Raw genomic sequence first — 22500 nt, 5'->3', positions numbered from 1 at the left:
AACAGTTTCTAGTCCATACAGCATCGCTGGTCTCACTGCTGTTTTGAACACCTTTCCTTTCACTCTGGCTGATAGTCTCAATCTCATCGCACCCCTGACACTTTTCTTCACCCGTTCCAACTCATTTCTTCACCTCTTTTCCACACTCTCTGTTGCTCTAGACTGTTTAAGCACTTGCAATCCTCCAACTTCTTGATCTCCACTCCCTGTAGCCTCACTGTTCCACCCGAGTCCATCTCATTCACACACATATATTCTGTCTTGCTGCAATCAACTTTCATTCCTCTCCTTTCCAGCGCATACATCCACCTCTCTAGATTTTCCTCAACCTGTTCTCTGCTCTCAGATCACAATGTCATCTGCAAACATCATGGTCCATGGAGATTCCTGTCTAACCTCATCCGTCAGCCTGTCCATCACCGTTGCGAACAAGAAGGGGCTCAGAGCTGATCACTGGTGGAGTCCCACCTCCACCTTAAACTTCTCTATTACCCTTGTAGCACACCGTACCACTGTCTCACAGCTAGGATACATGTCCTGCACCAGCCTAAGATACTTCTCTTCCACTCCAGACTACCTCATACAACACCATGTTAAAATAAATGGACCATAAAATAAACATCATGGGTGTGCATGTGCAGTCAGCGTGAAGATTTGAGAAAAGTATGGTGTCTCACTTTGAGGTACTTCAATTGGCCTTGGTGTTCATTCTGTCTTTGTCGCGGGATACGTATGATGATATCACTAACAACGGGTCCACTGGAAAACTGTTCATTGACAGGTCATAACAGCACTACTTCTGAGTGTTTCAAATTTGGAAGTAAGTCGTTTCACGAACAAAAACCACTAACAAAATGTTCCTAGATTTTTTGCCCCTCGTTCCACGTTAGCTTCCCCTTGTGTTCCGTGTTTCGAGAATTTTGGAAAAGTTTGATGTCCCACTCTGAGCGACTTCATTTATCAAGTAGTCGTTGCGACCCTACTGACGAGTGCCTCTGACTTGGAAAAAAAAGTGAATTCATGAAATTTCTTGATCTCTGAGGTTTCTTTAAGCTGAAACTTAAGAGAAAACTCAGTCCTACTCATACTTTGCACATTTTGCTTTGGATTTTGGTAAATTCTTTGAAATGTCAGTTTTTTTTTTCTTGTCATTAGGTTTTTTTTGGGGGGGTTCTGATCTTGCAACCCAGGAACGTGTTTCCTTTTCATTTTCCAGGTAAAAGGGGTTTCCTGTGCTGGTTCTGGTTCAGAACTTTCTGCCTCCTCAGCTCCAGTTTCCCGCCTCGACGGGAACAGAAACCGGCATTCACATTACGAGATATTTTTCATTGCGTCGACCGTTTTTCTGTCCGTGTATATTTAGCCGCTGCCGCCTCCAGCTGCATTTCACGTCCGTCACAGAGGCCCTTCCTCATCTATTAGCGCGCAGTGCCGGTCCAGAAACAGTGTTTCCAGTTTCCGGCGTTTTCTGAATGAATGACGCGTCAGCTGGTGTCCGGAGTGGAAGCTTCCAGCCCACAGGAGCTCTCAGAATGGCAGTTCACAGTATTTCTGGTATAAAAGGGTTTTGTGTGTGTGTGTGTGTGTGTGTGTGTGTGTGTGTGTGTGTGTGATGCTCACTCTTATATAAGCTACATCCAGCCTTCCCACTTGCCTCTACATATATTCTTTAATAACCTTATCTGAAATTTAGCAAAGGAGTAACTTTAAATTGTGAGAAAATATGATGCCGAACTAAACCAAAAAGCTGAAGATTAGAAAACAAATACATGGGAAAAAAGTATCCAAATTTCTAATTAATCATATGAAAATGAAAAAAAAAAAAACATAAATGAATAAAAATAAGAATAAATGTAAGAATACACTTTTTTTTCAAGAAAAAAGTAAGGAAATAAGGGAACTATTCTTAAGAACTAACATGAATCTGAACGGAAAACAAACTTATTTTGCATAATTATATCATATATGATTATAATATATTATATCACATTATATCAAGTTACATATAATTATACCATGATTGCTATGCATTGCAGTATTAAGGACTAATTTCTCTATTCTATAGAAGTTGTTTTTTTTGCTACATTTTTATTTCTTCTTTAAATTTTCATTTTCTCCAGTTGTTCCAGTAACTCCTTCGCTTCACTCGTCTCCTTGTTTTTTTTTCCCTCCTCATTCATCTCCTTCCCTCACTCTCTCCCTTCATTACCTTCATCTCATTTCCTGTCCTTATTAAAGAATGCCTGCAGGCAGGTGAGGCCGCTCTATAACGCTCACTTCCCCATCGCTCCCCGGAGTCCGATCGTCCTGGAGGCCATTTTTCACAGCGTTGCATCAGGATGAGCAACTAGCGGCGCAGAATGTAGGACAGATAATCAAAACTTTCACTCCCGATTTTATACACACACCATTTAACCCCCGCGTTGTCGACATATGGGCGGGAAGTTATAAGGCTTGGGGGGGTTGCATAGGGTGATAAAATATATACCAACTCTGACCATTTAATGCAGATTTTAACAGGTTTCAGCTAATCTGAGCAACTGGGAGCCAGCTGGAGGGGAAAAAAAATTTGATACAACATTCATTCATTTATTCATTCTCGATCTCGAGGTTGCAAGGGGGCTGCGGCCTATCCCAGTCGTCACTGGGCGAGAGGAGGCGGCTCGCCAGCCAATCACAGGGCCCCATATAGAGACATGCATGTTTGGACCGTGGGAGGTAACCGGAGAACCCGGAGGAAACCCCATGCAGACACGGGGAAAACATGCAAACTCCGCAAAAAACAGCCTCAGGTCGGGAACCAGACAGCCTTGCTGAGAGGCGGAAGCGCTGATTGCTCAGCCGCAGCGCCGCCCTTTCACCCTTCATGCCAAGTAAAAAAAAAAGGGACAAAATGTGAAAAGTGAAATTTGCTTAAAAAAAAAAAAAAAAAAAAAAGGACAGAAAAAAATCATGACTTAAAAATTCAAAAGTTGGAAAATTTGCCAGAAAATATCCCTGACTCAGGAAGGTTTTATCTGAAAAAATGAACAGATGTAATTCCCCTGCAACAGTCTGTAAAGTTACTCAGATGAAATGTTCTGATGACCTGGACATTTATGGTTTACAGCTTTACTTTTTATCTAATTTCGGGGGAATTTCTCGGTAATGATGAAGGCCTCTTACTTATTATAGATATTGTACTTTCTTACTTTTTAGGTTCAATCTTGCAAGATCATTTTTCCTTTTTTGGCAACTTTTTTGAATAGAATTTTCAGTCTTTTATGTAATTTCTGTCCAAATTGGTTCTTTTGCTGCAGAGATAAGAATTGATCTCCCGCCCATTTTTGGTCATTCCTCACCGAGTGGATGGTAGTATCTTCCTGACAGTGATTTCCCTGGATTTTGGGTCATTTTTTGACCAGTGATCTACACACACTGATCATGCACACACATTCTTATTAGTGTGTGGCACATGTGCTTGCACAAATGCTTGTGTGTGTGTCAATATTCATGTGGATGTGTGCAACGGGTGTTAGGGACAGTAGTCATTCAACCAACCACCCCTGATATGTCAAGAATAAACTGCATCACACACACACACACACACACACACACACACTTGTAGTGTTGCAGTGTGGCTGCCTGTCCACAGACACAGCTAATCTTTGTCCCCTCACAGAGCAGCAGGTAGGTAGGAGGTGTGTGTGTGTGTGTGTGTGTGTGTGTGTGTGTGTGTGTGTGTGTGTGTGTGTGTGTGTGGGATGACTAACATGGTATACCATTTAAATCCTGAACTCTCACCACCACAGATGGTGGATGGAGATGTATTATATTTACTTTTTTACAGCCGAAACTCTTCCTAAATATTAGTTTCATGCCAAAATAAATGTCTGAATATTGCCTGTAAGAAGGATGTGTGTGTCTGTTTGCGGGTTTATATGTGTGTGTCTACATATGTCTGTCAGTATGCATCTGTGTGTGTGCGTGCATGCTGCCGTGCACCTGCACGTACAGCTTCCTGTTCCATTTCCTGCCGTTTAACATGTTGATTTGCATCTCTTCCTTTTCTTGCTCCGCTAATTTTTGCTTCGTTTTTTTTCTAAACTACCCGAACCATTAGAACACAGAGTACATTCATTTCATCTGATGATATGAAAAATACATTTTCTGCACAATTTTCATCAATAACATAAAAGATGCTTTCTAGACTTTGGTCAACTCAAACAAATCTCAACAACACTATAATATGTGTCTGAAACATCGACACATTAAATGTGAATGAGTTTAAATTTTGGGTGACTTATTACTGATCATTTTCCCTGATCATTCACTTATTATAAATAGAAAGGACACATGTTTTTTTGAGTCCAGCCTTTTATTCAGATTAAAAAAAAAGTGAACCCCTTTCAGATGATTTAAGACTGGTTGAGTTGCCTGATCAGGAGGCAGAGCTTCTGCAGGTGAAACAAACATGCAGCGCTGCGTCCGCCCAAATCTGCTGTTAGCATACACCTGGGTCTCTGCAGCTTTATTTTCATATGCTCATATATTAAACAGATTTGGTTTGTTTGCTTTGTTTTTGAACATTTTCGTTTTGAAAGAAATTAAAAAGCTGATAACCACTCAGTGCGGCGTCTTGATTGATTTTGTTTTACATTTGTTGGCAAATATAGCCCCATATACAGGGCTGTCTCAGAAAATACAAATATTGTGCAATTAAAAAAAAACAAAAATTACTTTTTCATGATATTCTAATATTTTGAGATATGATTTTTGAGATTTCTTAAGATGTAAGCCATAATCAGCAATATTAAAATAATAAAAGGCTTGCAATATTTCAGTTGATTTGTAATGAATCCAGAATGTATGACATTTTTGGTTTTGTAATTGCATTACAGTTAGAAAAAGAGTTTTATCACAATATTCAAATTTTCTGAGACAGTCCTGTATCCATGAAATTACTTTACCCATCAGAAAAAAACTTTTTAGCTGATGTTGTTTTTGTTTTTTAAATAAACTTTCACACAAAACACGAACATTGCACTCAGGAAATTTGTTTTTTTCTGCACAACAAACAACCAATCACCCTTCACCGACCCGCTTGGCATTGGTGGAAGATGTTAAATACATGTTTTTTGGAAAATATTTGTTAAAATGCACGACCTCTTGTAATGGAACAAATACATTGCTGATGAACTGACGTGACCTGACAACTGGAGAGAACCGACTCTCAGATATCATCACCATCTTCCTACGAGACAGACGGGACGTATCACGAAGACGTGCGCACACACACGCACACACACACGTGAGTGCTCCACTCTCAATGACGTACTCCGCGTCCTGACTCATGGTTTGATATCTGCTGATTTTCATGATAGTAACTATTATTGAAAATGATGATAATATTCCAAGGAAAAAACAAAAAGACACTTTCTTTCACTGTTTGTGTGTGTATGTGTGTGTGTGTGTGTGTGTGTGTGTGTGTGTGTGTGACACCATGTGCTACTATCCCCAGTTCATCAACTCACCTTGACTCCTTGCTTTTTGTGGTCGTCTTACTCCTGGTCTCCTCTCCTGGCTCCTGTGGGAGCGAGCGGAGAGAAAAGTTACTACAAGAGTCTCAATGCGTTAAAAAAAAAATCACAAAAAATTGAATAAATACGAAATAAAATTATTAAATATGAATGATAATGTATCTAATATTATTAAATAATTTATTTTAATCAAACAAATAAAACTAAATTATTTTAAATCTCCCACCCCTGCCTATCATTTACTTCCTCGTTTCGCTTCTTGCTCATTTACAGGTAAAAAAAATTTCAAAACTTTTTTCGCAGAACGGACGATTTTGTTTTCCGATATCCCTTTGATTTGCCGATGGGGCCGAAAAAAATCGGGGTGAACAAATGAATGAACAAAGACATCAAGGAAAGACGTGTAATGAACATGCATTCACGGCTCGACGATCAATAACACAAGAGAATTATTAAGATTATTTTTTGCAAATTGCGAATAAATAAAATAAATCTCCGAACAGTTGAAGACATTTTGAAGAGAAATAACTTTTTCAGCCGATTTATATAAATTCTTCTCGGCCAAAATTTTCGAGGAGCGATTTAAGGTTATCAGGTATTAATACTAAATGTCTTACCAGCAAACACATTTTTATTCGAAAAATAACCTAAATTAAATGAACTTGATCTCTAGAGCATGGGATCAGACTAAAATCAGGTCCGGCGAGGAGTCGGACGCGTGGAGGAGGAACAGCACTGCGGGAAGCCGTCGGACATCGTGCAAACACGCTGGCGGGTACAGACGAGGGTCTGGGTTTGACCTCTGACCTCTAGCTTAGGGGGGAATCACACGACTCATCCTCTGCATCGGCAAACACAAAGAGCCCGCATTCAACGGCTGACTGCCAGGGAGAAGAATCTATCGATGCTTTGTTTTTCCTCCACAGTCACCCTTTGTGTTCCTTTCCATCTTTCTCTACGTTCGCCACCTTTCCAAGTCTGATCCTTTCCCTCTTCTAGCCTCCGCTCCTTCTCTTTCCCCTCCTTCCTTGGAAAAAAACAGGTGAAAAACTGCCCCCTTTAAAAGTTGAATATTTATTATTTCCCCCCAAAAATAGGCTAAAAAAAATTCCACTTGAGCTTGGAATGAATGTTCGTAACATGTATGATTATTTGGTTATACAGGACATGAACAGCTAGAAAAATCAACCAAAATAAGTGACAAAATGAGAGGACTGGAAATAGTTAAATAAGATGAAGAGTAGAATAAATAAATAAATAAATAAATACATACATAAATAAAAAATAAAAATTAATAAAAAGACCTGAAAAAGACCAAGTAAAATAGACCTGAATATAACATTTATTATAATATGTTATATACAGGATACAAGAAATCTTTCCTAACACATTCTATAACCTTGTACAATAACTCACTAGAATCATTAACCACACTACTGTCTTTACACTGCTACATATCCACTTCGTGCATTGCCTGCTGTATATGAGGTGAATATATATAGACATTTATACATAATACTTTTTTATATTTTATTTTATTTTATTTCATTCTATTTTATTTCATTTTAATAGTCAAGGTCTGTTGTTTGTATATCATGCTGCTACCCCCAATAATTTCCCAATCCTGGGAAATTAAGTACAATACTTTTTTATTTTATTTTATTTTATTTTATTTTATTTTATTTTATTTTATTTTATTTTATTTTATTCTATTTTATTTTTAATAGTCAAGGTCTGTTTTTGTATGTCATGCTCCTGCTGCTCAATAATATCCCAATCCAGGGATCAATAAAATACATTATATCTAATAAAATCTCATCTCACTCACAAGAACAAACAAAAAAAGGTCAAAAATAGCAAGCACTACTCGAACATGAAAAAACTATGCACTTTTAAATCAACAAAAATTCTCACAACAAACAAGTTTGTGACTTATTTGTCAATAATGAATCTCAAATTCCTTTTTCATCTCGAGAAGTTTTTTTTTCCTTTTTTTCTTTTCACACTGATTCATTCATTAATGATGTTGTACGTGTTTTTTCAGGGTCTCGCGTTTCCAGGCCGTCATCGGGCGAGAGCCGGGGGTCACCAGTCGCTCATCACAGGACTTCATATGGAGATGCACATCCATTGGCCCTGTCGCTGCGCCATTTTCACATTTAATTTTTTTTTTTTTACCAAATTCATCTTTTTTTTTTTTTCTTCCCTCCCTGCTCTCATCTCCTCTCTTCTCCTGACCCCCATCATCCCTCACCTTTTTTTTTTTCCATTTTAAGTTACACGCCTTAATTAATCAGGCACCTCGTTAGTCGACTCTCGAATGTTAATTAATCAGGTTTGGGTCTTAATGAACAGTCTAAACTCCTAAACCTGTTTCGCTGTTAATTAGCCTGTTAGCTCCAGGGCTATTAGACACTCTATAGCACGTGTGTGTATGAGCGTGTATGCATGCATTTTTGCAAGTGTGTGTGTGCACGTGCACTTGGCGATTACCTCACCCCCTAATGGGGCTGCTCAAATATTAATGGGGCAGGAAGCTGAATGAGAGGAATGATGGCGCTCAGGGAGACAGCGGACGGCGACATGACGGATGCTGCCTTCCAGTCGGCGAGGAACGACTTCCAAAACTGGGAAGTTGCAAAGAAAAGGAAGAGCCCACGGGTCACGCTGTCCGTCCTCCATTTTCTGGTGGCCACACACACTATGCGGTAATATTAACGTGTTTTAAAAATAACATTTTCTTCTCTCATTCTCCAATATTCATTCACTCTTTCTCATGCTTCTATTTTCTTTTAATTTTGAACATATTTTTAATATTTGTGTTCATCTTTTTAAGCTTAAACGTGAACATTTTGTGATTTTTTTTTATCCAGGAGTCTTGATTTTATGTTAATTTTAAGCAATTTTCATGTTGTTTTTTTTTTAAGCCTATGTTTGTTTGTTTTTGGTTTTTTTTTCAACTTTATGGTCACTCAAACAAAACCGAAATGTCACAAATGAACATTTCACTCAACGTCTTGCGTCACGGTGCACTTTTGTCCCCATTTTGTCCCATAATGGGACGATGGGGAAGATGCAAATCGACACCGGAAAAAAATCGCAAAAGGTCCAGGTGTGTCATTCAGTTCGGAGCCAGACGCGGTGATGTCATTTCGCTCTCAGGAATTCTCTGGCAGACAACATCTCGAAAGACGGTGAGACCAAAATAAAAAAAATCTGTCTAAGTAATGATCTCAGCTTCATTCATGAGTTTTTTTTTTTCTTAACCCCTATTGTATTTACATAAGATGCTAACAAGAATAAGAGCTCGCTCGTGAGATCGAACAAAAACGCCGTCTCCCGTCCTCCCGTTCGAGATGTGAGCTCGAGGCGTCGCGTCATCGCCGCCAACTACGGAGGAATGGTAGAGATGGATAGAGAGATAGAGATGCGAAATAAAGAAAAGAAAGAAAGGCAAAGAGGTCAGCGTGAACCCGCTGCAGAGGGACTGGGCGGAACCAGATGGGAAACACATGCTGCGAAAGAGTGCACACACGTGTTCCTCCGTGCACGGGTGGGGTCTGACGATGACCCCTTGACAGCAGATGGAGGGATGACACTCGTCCCGCCTCTAACCCCCCCCAAACACACACACTGAGAAAAAAAAAACACACCGATCGCATCCCAGAGCCAAAGCGTCACACATCTGATGTCGCTTTTGTGGCGTGTTTGTTCAGTCAGGTTCGCAGCCGAGGCATTCTGGGAAATTGAGTCGTGTGTGTGTGTGTGTGTGTGTGTGTGTGTCGGGGGGGTTCCTCACGGGTATGCTGCGTTCAAGCAAGAAGGATGACATCACCTCATGCACGGATTAAAAAAAAAAAAAAAAGTCCAAATAATGATGCGAATGAAAAATGTGGCTTGCTTTTAATTTGAAAGTGTTTTTAAACAACTAGTGAATTTTTGTGCTGAAAAAAAAAAATCAATCCGTCAGACGGATGAAGACGTAAAGTGATGCGGATGAAAATATTGCTATAAAATTGATTAAAGTATTAAATATCATGGTCATTAAATGGTCAATAAAAATAATGGGAATTAAAATCCAAATATCACTCTAAACCCAGTGCAAAACATGTTAAATAAATGACGTAAAACCGTAACCTGAAAAAATATGAGCGTGTCCTCGGTGAGATGTTCGTTAAACATTCCATTCTGTGTGTCGTGTCGACATGGGACGACACGAAGCGACACCGGCGCCCCGCCGCTCCTGGAGTGGCAAGACTGAGACGAGAGGTAAAAGCCGACTCTCGTTTCCATGGCGATAAGATGCAGGCTCTCTGAGGTGTCAAACCTCTGTGACGCTGTAGCACTGCGCGGCGGGTTCCCCGACCCACATACATCCTGATTGGCGTTTGCACGCTGGTGGATGATTCATGGTGGATGAATCACATCGTTTTTGAAGCCCATAAAATAAGGAAATGAATTTTAAAAAAAAAACGTTTTTGTCAAAGAAATTATATTAAAAAAAAAAAAGACGATTTAAATCATGAGAATAAAATAAATAAATAACAATTATTATTATATGTATAACGTAATAAAAATTGTTATCATTATAATAATTACATTCGCAATTAATACATTTAAATAAAAACAGACACAAGGAATATTTTTGCTCATCTGGCTGAATTAAATATGTATTTCAGTCATTTTTACTTTTTGGGGTCAAATCCTTTTTTTTTTACACAATATTATTCTATTTTTTTTATGTAATGACAACTCGCTTTCTCATTTTTACATTTAGAACACTCATATTCAATATTGACATTAATAGTGAAAATAATTATTTTGTTAAAAAAAAAGAAATTCTCTCTTTTTCTCCTGCCTAGAACTACACTTCCATCCCCCAATTTCTAACTCAAATAAATACAATGTTCCCCAGTGACGCACTGTGATCATGTTTTTGTCTTCTCATTGTTTTTACGAGGATTTAATATTTCTGTTTTGGTGGCTGAGGGCAGACGCTGAAAAAGCTGAGTCTTAGTTTGTCCTCTGTGACTCAGTGGCGGTTCTGGTAAAGGGCTGGGTAAGAGCCACCAGAGATGATGGGAAATATATCAACACAAACATGTAACTGTGCATATCCAACACACACACACACACACACACACGTATGTTTTACTGCTTTGGCAGCAGCATTTGACATCATTAAATCATGTACAGTGGAGCTGAAATGCTGGGACGCAGAGCTGCAGCAACAACATCCTCCCGTTAGGACCATGTGAAAAAAAAAGGGAAATCCCACTAACTAGGTGGTTGAAATTCCCGCAAATAAATTAATAATCTTGCTTAAATATATACATGTTAAGTGCCATTTGTGGCAAAAAAAATAGACTTCCAATTATTTTTGGGCTTGTATGTTATTTCTTGTAAAAGACAATGTTTCAGTGATGCCAAAGAAAATGTTAATAAATAAGAAATATAACAACAAAACATTTCAATCCACTGAGTGATTTTGAAAAGAGTGCTTTCACTTATTTCATTTTAACATCATCCTCTGGCTGACGTGTGTCAGTATAGTATTACAGAAATCTCACACAAATCCTCCCTAAATCTAAACTTTTAGTCTTGACCCTGGCAGAGCCTGCCGGTGAAACCAGGAGCAGATTAAATGTGCAAAGATCTCACCGCGCCGATGGAATAACAAACTTCCCGTGTTTCTCGGGCTCCTCCGTGACCTTGTGGAAAGAGTGACATGCCGCACTTCTTTGGCTGAGGCACGGCAAACTGATATTAGTGGTAGAAAATGATTATTATGACAAATTGATGCGGAGAACCGTGAAGACGTCTGATATTCACGTCCATCGCGTGGGAATATAAATGCCACTGAAACGGCTCTGACTCCATGAAACGGTCGACGACAGACAGAAGTACTTCATTCTTCTTCTTTAATTAACACTAGAACTACCAAAGGGGTTGTTTTGATGCTTTTGTGTGTAAAAATGTGTAATTCTTCTAACTTCCTCAGACATAAACCATTACAGGAGCTTGACATTTGCCGTGTCTATTTTCTATTTAGTTGTTGAATTTATATATCATTATTATTATTGTTGTTGTTGTTGTTAATAATGGTATCATTAGTATAATAATACTAATGATAGAATAAGAATAAGAATAAGAATAAGAATAAGAATAAGAATAAGAATAAGAATAAGAATAAGAATAAGAATAAGAATAAGAATAAGAATAAGAATAAGAATAAGAATAAGAATAAGCCCATAGTTATTTATCCCGAAGGAAATTGTTGTGCCAGAGTTACAAGAATGTTATATTGTTAAAAATATTGTTGTTATCATCATCATCATCATATTATTATTATTATTATTGTTGTTGTTGTTGTTGTTGTTGTTGATTTATTACACTTAGAATGATGGTGATGATATAATAAGACTACCAATTAAAATAAAAATGACAATAATAATAATTATTATTATTATTATTATATTTACCCTGTTTTGACAGTTTCACTAAAATGTTTTCGCATTCAGTGTAAAATATACCTTTTTCAAAATGAAATACATTTTTGCATTTATTCAAATTCAATTTCGTGTCATAACGCTCATACTCTCATATCTCATGGCAAGTGAAGATTTCACATTTTTATTGGAAATAATATGTAAATAATGTTTTGAAAAGTCAGCATACACCTATTCTCCCACAATATTTGTGGTTTAGTTTGGTTTGGTTGTCCAAGACAGTACGAGATCAGTTACCACAGTTTATCTGGCCGTCTTATTAAAATAAAGCTCGGATACATATAAAAAAAAAATCCTCTTTTAAAAAGCTCCACATCTTGACCACAGAGATGGGAAGTAAATCACACCTGATTGGCCAACCGTTGTGTTGCCATGACAATCCCTCTGCTTGGAAGCAGACGGACTATGTGTGAACAAAGTGTGTGTGACGCTAGAATGACTGGTTGGAGGATCAGCTGAGGCGGAGAAGGACGGGGCCGATCGGCGGCGCCGACCCCGCGGCCTCATGGAGATGCAAACAAAGACGGACCTCGCTATCGACATCTGACGAATAAAGCGGGTCAGACAAAACAAGCTTTCCCTGATCTGATCAGACCTGTGTTCGGACAGCGCCGATCTAAGTGCACAGATCACCATGGTAACAATGTAACAATTACGAAAATCCAACACCGCCCGTGATCGCAGCTTTCCCATACGAAATGTAAAAAAAAAAACATTGTCCATTGTCAGACATGTCGTTGAGAAGTCCCAGAACGCTAACTCATACCCATAATTTTGGACTAAGATACAAGTCTGGCCCTCATGCGTCGCAAGGATGCCGCAAAAAGTTTATTTGGTTTAATTTATGCAACAGCTGTGGGTGCTTTTGTCCTGATTTGTTGCCTGTCATTTTTATTTAATTCAATTGTATACATATACTTGTATCTCCTTTAAAAAATGTTTAACGCTAAAACTGCCGGTATGCCTAAGACCGCAATGGGGTCAAATTTAAACGCTAATAGAAAGCACTAATTTTCGAGTTGCCATTTAAGTCTCGATTTAAATTCCGTCTTTCCTGACGTCGATATGTAATGCGGAATTTAAACACATGTTTACAGTCTGAGCTAAAGCTGTAGCTAAGACTAGCATAGCTGTAGGCTGTACGATCAGATGTGTTTATGTGCAGGAGAACGGCCTGCAAGTTAGCTAGGAGTTGTATCTGCCTATCACGGCTTGTTGTGGAGGGCTGACAGCTTCTGGATCTCCTCCAGAATCACTCAGAATGTGGAGACATCGCCGAGTTCGGAGACCATTGGGCGGCGGTGACGGCGGCGGCTCGGGCTGAGCTCCGCACCGTCACACTCCTTCATTCATTGGCGAATGCAATGCCTGACTTACAGCCATGAATCACTTCCTAAACTCAGAGGACTTCATGATTGTGGAGCGGCTCTATCACAAACAATAGCGGACAAAATACGGGGCTACTTACAGACACCAGTTGGTGATCCATCAGACGAAGCAGGGACAACTTAAGGGTATTTGAAATATGTGGGGCCGAGTGTTTGAATATAATTTGGACTCAAAACAAAATGAAAAGCCAACTCGTGGCAGGGATTTTCACACTACGGGGTTTTTGTTGACTTTAGTGCCCCTCGGATCTGATGGCTTTCAAACTGCAAATGTCAAATTTAAACAACTTTCTATGATTTCAGGATACGATCCTAAATGATGCTTTCGAGCTTCTCGAGGTCATGTTCAATATTATGTCGGAATCGGGCTCGATAATTAACCTGCTGTCATGGACGCTATTTTAAAAAAACAGCGGAAAACAATGGAAGTTTTATGCACTCGCTGTCAAATTTGCCTGGATATGAATCGAAAGCAGAAATTCATCATCCGCTTTGTTTTTATTTGTTTATTTTTTTACAAGTTAATATTTGAAATGCTTGCACGTTGTTTAAAGTCAGCTGTTTGCCACCTGTTCGCTGCCAGTGCTTTTCCTCATCTCTTTCGCATGCAAACATGTATTTCCATTTATGTCCTTGCCGTGCATTGGGCTGTGAAAACAAACCGAGTTTGTGCAGATGATGTCAAATGAGTTCCATCGGGGGCCGGCGGGGACATTCTCACATATCGGCACCGAAACCCCGCAAGTGCATTTTTACGCCCGACTTATAGCTCTCTGCTCAGATGCCCGGACGTTCGGATTTACTCTTCTTTAGGGATTTGCAGTAAAAGTGCATCAAACAAACACCGGCGTTGCTCCGGCCACCAGACGACTCTCCTATTGTTCTAATCGAACCTATGTTTGTGTATATTTAGGTTTTTGAGCGTGCAGATTGTGTTGTTTGAAGCCACATGTCCCGCAAGGGGGGGTAGAATGCCTCGAAGGCTTGACCCTGAACACTCATCTGTCCTCCTCGGCGCGAGCATCACCCCACCGGAGCAAGACAGCTGCAACAATATCGAGCCCAGAGACGAGAGGAAGAGCCACCAAGAAAGTCATGATGCCAGGATCTATTTTCATCTTTCTTTTGTCGTGTCTTGGCTTAAATTGAGGCGACCGAGAATCATACTGAAAGATTCATATGTGCAAATGATTTCATAACCCCGGAGAACAGCAAGCTGCTGAAACACTGTGTGTGTGTGTTTGTGTGTGTGTTGTGTGTGTGTGTGTGTGTGTGTGTGTGTGTGTGTGTGTGTGTGAGTGTGTGTGTTATCGCACATCAGTTTGCCATTATCAGAGATCGCACTCTTGACTTCGCAGGGAAACGAAACTTACGACTTTAAAAGTAAATAATCTAAAAATGAATTGCTTTCTAGCCACCGTGTTTCCACACTTTGGTCTAAAATTTATCAAAGCAGCTAAAATGCCTGTTATAAAGCCTAATGTTTTCCGGGGAAAAATTTTTTTTCCTTCGCACCATCAGACATAACTCCCGATTTGATACACGAGTGATGCTTCAATTGCAAGCACCCACTGACCAGATAAGTCGAATTGCAGAATTGTAAGTCAAAAAACACGGTAATATGCAACAAGTGGTCAATATTTCCCTTATACATCTAATATTATGTACTTTTAGTCACTGGGCTAGGCTGAAAACAGCGGAAAAGTTGGAGTCGAGCACAAGAATGAGGCGCAGAATCAAATGAAAACACTGGGAAGACTAAAGAAAATAAAAAAAAACATGTCATTTTAAACAATTCTTCTCTTTCTTTGGTGCAAAAGACAATCTGACTTTCTTTGTCTTGTCGACTGTCACAGGTTTTCTGGTCGATATTTGACCGCAATCGTCACCCGACAACAGGAATTTAGTCAAATTGTAAACATAACTTGATAGGATACAAAGTCAGGGAGGCTGTCAGTCAATGTAGGTAACATTTTACCTGCTAGACTGCTTTCATAGTCTAAAATATTGGCTTTTCAAGCCATATCATCAGACAATAGTCTTGCATACAACAGCTTTGAGCACAGGCTACTCAACAGACGCATAATCTGGATTATTCTGCGTACACCAGGGCCGGTAAGGTCAATGTCAAGTAGAGATAATCAATGAGCGCTCATGAATTTGTGAAGTTGGTCCTGTGTTTGTTTCCTCAAATAGCCACCGCAGATTCAAAAACCATTTAAAACTGTCAAATTTTGTGACGGAATATTTCATTCTACAGATATCTGGATGAGAAATCAAATAAACGAGGAACGGGAGGTTCGTTCGGACACGAAAAACCAAAAATTTGTGAAAGCAGCGGGACCTTTTGAGCGTTTCAGAGCAGACTATCGGGTTCACGTTTTCGTTTTATTAGCCTGGTAGAAAATAACGTCGTCTGGGCAATCTCGCCAGTGCGGAGAAACCACCGAGTCATAACAGACAAAAAAACTAAAAAAAACAACAACTCGGGAAGGATAGGTTGAGAATAAAGCTTCTTTCTACAATCGCTGCTATTTTTGAAAAAAAAAGTCACTTCCGACCAGCCGCTAATTGGCCCCCAATTGTCAAGATGGCCGAAATCAGACCTAAAATCGGATTATCCTGTCATGCGCAGCCAGCCTCGAGGCAGGTAACATTTTTTTTCTTTTGGCCACAAACTACAGCGTCTGTTCTGAAAACCAAAATCATCCCATCTACCCCGGCCGGCGGTTTTTTCGGCTCCCAGGAATGTGAGTGTGTTTTACAGCTGACTTCTAGTTCCATTTCTGGTTGTGGTTACATTGAAATTCTGTGTTGTTGTAACTATTTGAGGATTTAAGGATTCATTAAGGAGGCCACAGTAGCCCCCAAAGAAACTGCAAAGGAACAAGTTGGTCGAGCAGGAAAAAAAAAAAAAAAAAAAAAAGAAAGAAAAATACCAGGGATTGCAGTGACCAAGTTGGGTGAAGAAAAGTGGGATGGCACTTTTTTCCTTTTTTCTTTTTTTTTTGTTTCATGCAATAAAACAGACAACATATAGATGTTACCGGACATGACAACCAGGCCTCATCACTAATCTGACAGTTTGGGTGACAAATCCAACAGTTACATGAATGTTAGGACAAAAAATTATAAAAATAAATATGTGGCAGCAACAAATATCACACAAAGAACCAAATATTCATTTTTCATTCTTTTTTTTTCTTTTTTTTTTTTTACAATGAAATACAATTCAAGGCAAGGGGCGATAGACTTTACCATGTGAAGGAAACATGGAAACTCAATGTACTTGAGCTCTATTATATTTTTGGCTTTTGGTGCGTATGAATATCGCCTTCTATATTGCAAGTTTTTTTTAGTTTTTTTTCACCTTGCTAGGTTTTCAGAGGCTGTTTTACAAAAGAAACTCAGCAAGATGTGATTTTTAGCATTTTTGCTGAATGACACTCATGGACTACGGCTACAGCTAATCACTATTTTGAATGGTCACATTAGCTTGAACATGTTGGAAAAAGAAGTCTTTTTTTCAGAAGTATTGCAGCAATACAATGATTTTTTTTACAATTATATGAATTTATTATTATTAGTAGTAGTAGTAGCAGTATAAGAGATCAACCATGTGGCAGCAGTTGTGTCCACACATTCACCATGAGTCTCAAATTAAATGATCATTCATAATAACTCTGACTATATTCAAATCAGGTTTATTAGAATTTTGCATTTTGTGATTTAAAGTGAGTCTTCCTTAAAGTTTTTTGGGCCGTAATCACCAACGTTTGAGCCGTCGTCTCATTTTCAGCTTGTAGCAGCACTCAAATTAGCGTTAGCGGACGTTAGCGATACGTTACACGTTGTATCGACTGTCAGATTTACGTCGGCTCGGATAAAAGATCCCACTCAATAAAATTTGTTCATAGCCCGCAATAAAACTTGAGCATTATCATGTAAACCCACGTGATTTAAAGCATAATCCATCGCGCATAAAAAAAATAAGAAAGAGCCAAAGTGAAATAAGTTGCTCTGATCTCGCACAGAGGTATTGTAAATTTGCGCCGGAGATCTATTTCTGCTATTTTTAATAGCGACCTTTTTTCTCTCCGAAGCAGATACGCAGAGTTTTGATGCAACATTGACGCTCCAATGGAGCGTAAAATATTCGAAAGCCATCCAAAGGTCGAGGAATCAACCCTGAATCACACTGGGGAACACTGAACTTTCAGCCTGACATGTAGGACGATTTTGATAAGTGGGTGGAAAATTAGCTTTTGAGGAACAATCCTGGCACACACACACACACACACACACACACACACACTTCATCTCTCTCTCTCTCTCTCTCTCTCTCTCTCTCTCTCTCTCGGCCTCACTCTGGTGTTTACGCACCTCCAATGCTTCATTGCGCGCACCAAATCCAAGTTACACAACTCATGCTGTTCTGTCAAATACTGTATGAATCCTCAAGGGAGTCGTCTCAGCAAGAAAAAGAAATCTCGAATATGGTAAATCAGCGTGACTCTCGGAGCCAGAATGAATTTAGAAAACGTAACCTTCCAGTGTTTTGTTATAGGATTCCAATAAATGAGCAGGAAATCATTGAAAAAGCTGCACAATATGTCCCCCCAAAAAATTTCCACATAAATGCTCTCTTATTGGCACAAACTGAAAAATAAGCGAGGTTGCAGCTAAAAAAAAAAGTTGAATCCTTGTGCTAACCATGACTTAAAATTGGTTTAAAAAATGATCATTTGCAAAAAGTGGAATTTTCTTTGCAGATTTAAAAAAAAAAATCATAAAAATTATCAAAATATTTTTCCCACTCTGACACACATGACTGGGAAACTAACAAGAAAATTTGAGAGGTAAGAAAAGCAACAAAACATTGCTAAAAATATGTAGATATCATCCAGAAAAAAACAAAAAATGCCTAAATAAAAATCCACAAAAATTGACAGAAAAGGAAAAGAATAGAAAATTAACAAGAAATGCAACATATTATATAGGTGACTTGAAAAAAATGGCTGCTATCATCAGGATAATCTCAGATCAAGATAAATGCAGATGTTTTTCTTCCTTAATAGAAACTTATAAAAACATTCTAACGTGATTTTTTTAAAATTTCTCTACACCAAGTTATTTAATGAATTAACTGTTCAGACAAAAAAGTTTAGAAAAAGAAACAGAAAAATAGAAAATATCAGAAAAGACAATATTTAAATACAAATCGAAGTCAACACTGGCAGGAAGTTGTATGCAAAGACGGTATTTTCAAAATAAAACTCGTCAGGCTTGACATTATTGCTTCATCCACTGGCAGGAGGATTTTCATTAAGGATGAAAAATAGGTTATAAAAACACCAAGTTTGCCCGGGGGCTATGACCGGGCCGAACCAGGAAATAAAATCTATAAACCCAGATTCGAGAGGGACGACACGGAGACTGTTTAGGTGAGCGAAGCAGTCTTTCTGTCAAAGGAGCGGCGGCGTGGAGGAAATGTAAAGAGGAAGTTATTATATCAGCCACAAACAAGCCAAGTCCAGATAACCGTTCTTCTCAGATTTCGAACTGTGCACGGACACATGGCTGGTGTGGAAACGGAGACGAGAGGTGCAGTGGAACTAACGGACTACTTAAAAATGTGAGAAGGTTTCACTTAAAATGACTGAAAAACAACAAAACAGACTTGAGAATGTAAGAAAATAAAAAACAACAACAAAACCTCTATTAGTCATAATAGAACAACGCCTTTTTTTTTTGTGTGTGTGTGTGTGTGTGTGTGTGTGTGTGTGTGTGTGTGTGTGTGTGTTCTACCTGTCGGTCCGTCCATACTCAGTTGTGTTTCAGCAGGAGTCCAGACAGAAAGCATCGTCAGCGGGCCCTCCTGTAACACACCACATCACCACATGTCTAAGTGTGTGTTTGACTAGGTAAGTGTATGTCCAAATGCGTGTGAGCACGTGCACGCGCTCGGGGTTTCCTTGCTCATATGTGTGTGTTGCTTTTCTGAGGGAGTCCAATTCTCTATTGAAACAGGAAATAAACAGGATGTGGTGGAGGAAATGCTAACCGGACGCGCAATGCAGACCCCCTCCCCTCCTCCTCCGCCACCATCTTTTTTTTAAAACTGATACACACACATACACAGACACACACACACACACACACTCACATGCAATGGCAAACTTTCCAAAGACAGAGAGGAGATTAAGAGAATATTTGTTACATTTTGGTTCAAAATTTGATGCAAAAGTGGTAAAATATTTAACACTTGCCAGGGATTGGATTTACAAATCCATCAAAAAGACGGGAATATATTTTTAAAGTCAAATATAGAAACACAAAGAACATAGTTCTTGGAAAGTAAAAAAACATAAAGTAAAATTACAATCACATGATATCTGCATTACGGCCAACGGGCTCGATACACGTGTCACAGTGCTTTGGAAAACAATAAATATACTAAAAAAATTCATAAAAGTGAAAAAAACTAAAAATATTGTGAAAACATGAGGGAAAACAAGGGATTAAAAAAGGTAACATGATATTGAAAAACAAAATTTTACAAAATTGATTTTACAAAAATCAAATAAAAACATGGAGAAACAACACATAATATCAATAATAAAATGCAAAAAAATGTGGATGCAGCTGAGAGGATGGAGAGAAGGAGCAAAAGGAGAGAGAGAGGAAGAGATGGTGGGATGTTTGAGAGAGAAATAAAAAAGAGGAAGAAAGTGGAATTATTTTAATGTTGGTCTCTCACATAAAAAGACAAACACACGAATGACAAACACGCATGAACATTCACGACCACCAACGGCAGTGAAACTGATGAAAACAATAAAAACACCAAACAGGGAGAGACAAAGAGGGAACACACACACACACACACACACACACACACACAAAAAGTGAGGAAGCTGTTTCCCGAAATAATTCTCTTAACGGAGGGGAAAAAAACATGATAGTCTTTTTGTGTCAAGTCTGTCTTCCACCATGTGATGGCACTGAGGTCACCAAAGGTCACCGGAGGTCAACCGGGGACGGGTGTCGGTCGGAGATTTGTGACATTTTTGAATCTAATTTGAAGCTGATTCTTTCGCACTGGTTCCTAACTTTATAGAATTTTAAGATCGTTTCAGCATTTTTTTCCTCTAATATTCGACTCAACTTCATATCATTTCGCGATGTTTTTGGACTAGATTGGATACAAGCATCCAACTAGAAGGGCAAAGGAATATACATATATATATAGAAATTAACAGTTTGTACGTGGTATGTTAAGTCAATACTTTAGGTTATTTACAGATAGGGTACTATGAACCAATTCTAAAGATGGATATGTACATTATGCACCCTAATCCACCTTGAGAGGGCGTACACTTTTGCTTTTTGTCCGCTTTTAACTGTATAAAATCATCATTTTAGTAGATCATCTCCCCAGCATATATACCTTTGACCAGGGTAAACTGGTGGACTGGTGGAACCACAGAAGGTGAGGGCAAATGGCATTTTATCCAATGTGCATTTATCATCCATCGTCTGCGTCCTTTCACCTCTTTTAGTCATTTTATAGACAAACAAAAACCGGAGTCGGCACGCGAACAGGCAAATGATCCAGTTTGCAGACGACGCAGCGATTGTGTTGCTGCTAAAACAAAGAGGATAATAACTTTACTGACTTTCAACGTTTTGAAAATGAAGGAGGTTTAATCCCAACCTTAAATTAACTTCAATGAAGTGGACTACGGACAGGAATGAAGGACATCATTTACAAGTAGAAATATGCAGGAGATAAGTTTTGTCGCACAAAATTGAAGTTGAAATGGATGCTAAATAGCGCTTAAATAAATATGCACAGTAGCTGCTTCAGGTTACTGAACTAGCACAGAATTGTGGAGTCCAGTAGAATATTTTTTAGCAGTTTTCTTGAAGTTTTTGCCACTGAAAAAGAGGAAATCTCCTTCTATTGTCATTAAATCTTAAATCCATGAGACTTATGTATATATGTTTATGTTAGGGCGCTATAGGACCAGCTAGCATTGCTAGCATGTTGTCAAGAAAAACCGTGATTGGCACATTTCTACTTTCCAAAGCTCATCTAGACATTGGGGGGATGAAGGGGGATACGACTTCTGTCATAGGTTTGCACACACCAGTGGACAGAGCTGCTTGTTTTGGCACCGGGACCCGTTTCTCCGAAGCTCAGAGGAGCGTTTCCACCCGTCACTTCAGAGCGTTTCCACAGGCTTAAAAAAAAAAAAAAAGAAAATGAAGGCATCCAGCCGAGATCCGTTTTATTGGACTGTTTGAAAAGCGCTCGATGGCAGTTAATGTGGAGCGCAGCCCCTCGGCATGTTTTAGTCATAATCCTGTTACAGTGAGACCGGGGAATAATTCCAGGGTCCTCATCAAACTGCTTATTGATTATAAAACCACAAGCTACTGCATCCGCAAAGTGAGGGCAGATTTATCGTGTAGTAACGTGATCGCGCGCAGGTTATTTATTTCAGAGACATTAAGGTGAAATCCGAAGCCCGATATCGAGACATAATTCACTTTATGAGGATTAAAATGTTTGCTCCGTTGGTTATTTGTGGAGGCTGCTATTTCAAGTCCAAAGTAAATTTTGTTCAAAATTCTTAATGATCTTTTCTGGCACTGTGTTTTTTGTCACCTCTTTTAGAATTTTTCAAGAAATTTCACTTGAGGTATTTTACCAAAATCACTTTTCTGGTTTGGGGATAATTTCCTGGATTTATAAAAAAAATTTTTACCTCGACGACCGGGCCGAACCAGGAAATAAAATTTTTACGTTCAGTTTTTTTTCAGGATTTTTTTAATGTAATTATTCCTGATATGCACATTTGACCTAATTGAGCATTAAATCCAGTTTTTATCCATTGGTAAAAAACTTGGAAACTGATTTTTTTTTTTTTTGTAACCACTCATGTTTGTAATGTCGGCAACATTTCTTGATGACGTTTTGGTAATCTTTTTCCATATTTGATGTCATTTGATGGTTAACTTTTAGTCAGTTTCCTGCTTGTCTCTCAGTGCTAGCTACCCCGACACTTGCGGTATATT

At 38.8% G+C, this 22500-nt stretch overlaps 1 protein-coding gene across 4 annotated transcripts in view; it reads right to left on the bottom strand.

The window, feature by feature from the left end:
* Positions 1–22500, bottom strand: part of hivep2a (HIVEP zinc finger 2a) — an 85958-nt gene that overhangs the window by 30837 nt on the left and 32621 nt on the right. For 3 of the 4 annotated variants that reach the window (XM_086142959.1, XM_086142960.1, XM_086142958.1), the window contains 2 exons: positions 19225–19294; positions 5514–5566 (listed from right to left, as the gene is read on the bottom strand). The gene's annotated coding sequence lies outside the window, so the exon portion shown is untranslated. The remainder of the gene's footprint in view (positions 1–5513; positions 5567–19224; positions 19295–22500) is intronic. The other variant, XM_086142961.1, reaches the window with a different exon arrangement.

This window comes from Fistularia commersonii, chromosome 36 (genome assembly GCF_037954325.1).
Source record: "Fistularia commersonii isolate RoL2024-O1a breed Wild chromosome 36, RoL_Fcom_v1.0, whole genome shotgun sequence".
NCBI lineage: Eukaryota > Metazoa > Chordata > Actinopteri > Syngnathiformes > Fistulariidae > Fistularia > Fistularia commersonii.
The sequence above is the reverse complement of the archived record's forward strand: the minus strand, read 5'-3'. Positions and strand labels throughout refer to the sequence as shown.